Here is a 5,000-nt window from a genome sequence, read left to right as displayed (position 1 = left end):
CAGACGACTTCAGAATCTCCTCCAACTCTTCTGGATGGTCTCCTTGTTTAAAGTTGGTGGATGTTGCTTTAATCCTTGCCTTCAATTCATCTTTGGTGTTACAAGGAGCTTTGTTGGTCTTTTGCTCAACTGTGCCCCACATATCATAGTGAAGGGGGTTGCAGTCTGGGGAGTTAGGTGGCCAGATGTTAGGGGTGATGTGGTTGCAGAAATTGTCTGACAGCCATGACTCGGTTCTCCAGCTTGTGTGGCATGGGGCAAAGTCCTGTTACCAGACATAGGGCCTTCCAGCAGCCATCCTCTTGACCCAGAGCAGCACTATCTCCTCTGGGCACTTGATGTAGGTCTCCGTGTTGAGTCTGAGGCCATGTGGGAAGATGAATGGAGGCATAATGTTGCCATCATTAATGATTGCTCCAAACGCCATGATGTTGACTGGATGTTTGATTTTTATATGTGTGTTTATGAGTGTATGCGTGTGGGTGTGCAAACATACATAAAAACAAGCATGCATATATATATATATATATATATATATATATATATATATATACACATCCATACATACATACACATCTACACTCACACACACAGACACGCATGCATGAATACATACACACATACATACATACATACATACATACGTATACAGTGATGGAGTGAAGCTGAACAGAAGCCAGAATTAGATGAGGTTTACGCAAATATATATATATAAGAAAACAAGGAGGGGAGACGGGAGGGAGGAAGAAGGGGAGGAAGATAGAATGATAGGGAGAGGGAGAGGGGAGGAAGGCAGCTATATCCACAGAGAGCAGGGAGGGAGAGAGGAAGAGAAAGAGAAATTGAGAGGGGGTAGAGAGAGGAAAGGAGAAGCAGCTAGTTGTACTGGTAGAGAGAGTGAGAGAGGGGGATGGAAAACGGTAGAAAATGTAAGAATGCATAAGGAGGGATAGGCAGAGAGAAAGATAGAGTAAGAGAGGAAAGGGAACTTGTTTGATAGACAGATAGACAGAGGGAGATAGACAGAGTAAGAGTGTAAAGGCAGGCAGTTAGATAGACACAGAGAGAGATAGAGGGAGATAGACAGAGTAAGAGTGTAAAGGCAGGCAGTTAGATAGACACACAGAGAGATAGAGGGAGATACAGAGTAAGGGTGTAAAGGAATGGTTAGATAGACAGAGAGACAGAGGGAGATAGACAAAGTAAGGGTGTAAAGGCAGGCAGTTAGATAGACACACAGAGAGATAGAGGGAGATAGACAGAGTAAGAGCTTAAAGACACAGAGACGGAGTAAGAGTGTAAAGGCAGGCTGGTAGATAGACAGATAGATAAATGCAGAAGGGAGAGAGAGAGAGAGAGGGGGGGAGGCAAGAAAGAGACTGAGAGAATAAGAGAGGCAAGAAACTCTGTTTGTCTGCAAGGCTCTGTGAGAGAGGTGGGGGAAGAGGAGGCCATATTAAGTAGAATGGCTGTAACAGTGAGAGATGAGTAAGAATAAAATGTGTGTGTGTGTGTAGATGTGTGTTTAAGTGTGTGTGCGTGTGTGTCAGTCAATGAGAGAGTCATAGTAGGACATAGATGAAGGAGAAGTTCCATCCATCGTACCGCGACAGGGGAACATGGGATCGACAATGGGATCAATGGATGTAAGTCCCTCTATCTATCTATCTATCTATCTATCTTTCTGTCTGTCTCTCTGTCGGTTTATTTGTTTGTCTGTCTGTCTGGTCTCCTATTTGTGGATCTGTCTTGTTTGTGTATGAGTACACATGTGTGTTGGCATGCAGAGAGAATTTTTACATGTATATCCGTAATATCTACATAATGCAAACATATATTTATATATATATACATAAATGTGTGTATATATATATATAGTATCATATATATATATATATATATATATATATATACACACACATATATGTATATATACATACATATATATATATGCATAATCATATATATATATATATATATATATATATATATATATATATATATATATATATATATATATACATACACACATACACACACACATATATATGTATATATATATATATATATATATATATATATATATATATATATATATATATATATATATATATATATGTATGTATGTATAAATTTTTCTTATGTTATGATACAGTACAGGATATCAATTGACGCAAAGTCTTAAGAAATAAACATAATAACTATATACACTTAGAGATCTCTAATTATATACAAATGTATATATATATATATATATATATATATATATACTTAGCATACATACATATATATATATATATATATTCTTTCCTGTCTTTTATCGGTTTCAGTCATTTGACTGTGGCCGTGCTGGAGCACCGCCTTTGGTCGAGCTAATCGACTCCATGACTTATTCTTTGCAAGCCTAGTACTTATTCTATCAGTCTGTTTTACTGAACCGCTAAGTTACGGGGACGTAGACACACCAACATCGGCTGTCAAGCAATACTGGGGAACAAACAGAGACACACAAAACAAACATATATATATATATATATATATATATATATATATATATATATATATATATATATGATGGTCTTCTTTCAGTTTCCGTCTACCAAATTCACTGACAAAGCTTTGGTCAACCTGATGCCTTAGCAGAAGACATATGCTCAAGGTGCCACGCAGTGGGACTGAACCCGAAGCCATGTGGTTGGGAAGCAAGCTTCTTACCACACAGTCACTCTTGATATATGTGTGTGTGTGTGTGCATATAGATATACGTGCGTATGTGTGTGCATATATGTGTGTGTGTGTGTGTGTGTGTGAAAGTACACTTAACATTTAATTCTTCATATTACATTCTCTTTCGCACTCTATAATGAAAATGTCAAAGAGTTTCACCACAGTTCTTCGTGACTTGGTCAATGATCGCAGTTCCAGCACCGTTCCAGAGGCACCAACCTGAAATATGGCATACACATATCTATACAAACACACATACATATACATATATACATACATACATACATATATATATATACTCTTTTACTCTTTTACTTGTTTCAGTCATTTGACTGCGGCCATGCTGGAGCACCACCTCTAGTCGAGCAAATCGACCCCGGGACTTATTCTTTGTAAGCCTAGTACTTATTCTAGCAGCCTCTTTTGCCGAACCGCTTAGTTACAGGGACATAAACACACCAGTATCGGTTGTCAAGCAATGCTAGGGGGACAAACACAGACACACAAACACATACATATACATATATATATACATATATATACGACGGGCTTCTTTCAGTTTCCGTCTACCAAATCCACTCACAAGGCTTTGGTCGGCCCGAGGCTATAGTAGAAGACACTTGCCCAAGATGCCACGCAGTGGGACTGAACCCGGAACCATGTGGCTGGTAAGCAAGCTACTTACCACACAGCCACACACACACACACACATATATATATATATATATATATATATATATATAGATAGATAGATAGATAGATAGATAGATAGATAGATAGATAGATAGATAGATAGATAGATAGATAGATAGATAGATAGATAGATAGATAGATAGATAGATAGATAGATAGATAGATAGATAGATAGATAGATAGAGATAGATAGATAGATAGATAGAGATAGATAGATATATAGAGATAGATAGATAGATATATAGATAGAGATAGATAGATATATAGAGATAGATAGATAGATATATAGATAGAGATAGATAGATATATAGAGATAGATAGATAGATATATAGAGATAGATAGATAGATATATAGAGATAGATAGATAGATATATAGAGATAGATAGATAGATATATAGAGATAGATAGATAGATATATAGAGATAGATAGATAGATATATAGAGATAGATAGATAGATATATAGAGATAGATAGATAGATATATAGAGATAGATAGATAGATATATAGAGATAGATAGATAGATATATAGAGATAGATAGATAGATATATAGAGATAGATAGATAGATATATAGAGATAGATAGATAGATATATAGAGATATATATATATATATATAGAGATAGATATATATATATATATAGAGAGATAGATATATATATATATATATAGAGATAGATATATATATATATATATAGAGATATATATATATATATATATATATATAGATATATATAACTTTTATAAGTATTATTCTAAAAGAATATATAACTGAACTTATGTTGAGTGCTCAATTAATTACGCATAAATTTTTATACGCATATATATTCACACATATATTTATCTATATTCAGATTTTTATATGTATTGATATTTATATTTATATTTTAAATTTTAAATTTATTATGTTGCCGTGCCATGTTGGACGTATATCTTTCAAAGTAATTAATATTGATTTCCTGAGTATATTATTGATGAATTTATTAATAATATAAAAACACATATATACACATATATATATATATATACATATATACGACGGGCTTCTTTCAGTTTCCGTCTACCAAATCCACTCACAAGGCTTTGGTCGGCCCGAGGCTATAGTAGAAGACACTTGCCCAAGAGGCCACACAGTGGGACTGAACCCAGAACCATGTGGCTGGTAAGCAAGCTACTTACCACACAGCCACACATATATACACATGAAGGGCATCCAGCTGTAGAAACTCTGCCAAATCAGACTGGAGCCTGGTGTTGCCATCCGGTTTCACCAGTCCTCAGTCAAATCGTCCAACCCATGCTAGCATGGAAAGCGGACGTTAAACGATGATGATGATGATGATGATGATATATATATGAATATAATTTAGAGAAGAACCACCATTATACAATTCAGACAATGAAGGACCCCAATGACACCATCCAGAAAAAATACATGATAGAAATACTAATCTTGAGTCTAAAAAGTAAATAGTATTGAATTTATAAATCATGAAAGGTAAATAGAAATAAGTTGAGTACACGCGTTTCGTGGCTATATTAGAACAGATAAAATCAATCCCATTCAAAATAAATCGATTC

The sequence above is a fragment of the Octopus bimaculoides genome, chromosome 29 (genome assembly GCF_046866305.1).
Source record: "Octopus bimaculoides isolate indiv1 chromosome 29, ASM4686630v1, whole genome shotgun sequence".
In the NCBI taxonomy this organism is placed as follows: Eukaryota; Metazoa; Mollusca; class Cephalopoda; order Octopoda; family Octopodidae; genus Octopus; species Octopus bimaculoides.
Note: the sequence above shows the minus strand (reverse complement) of the source record.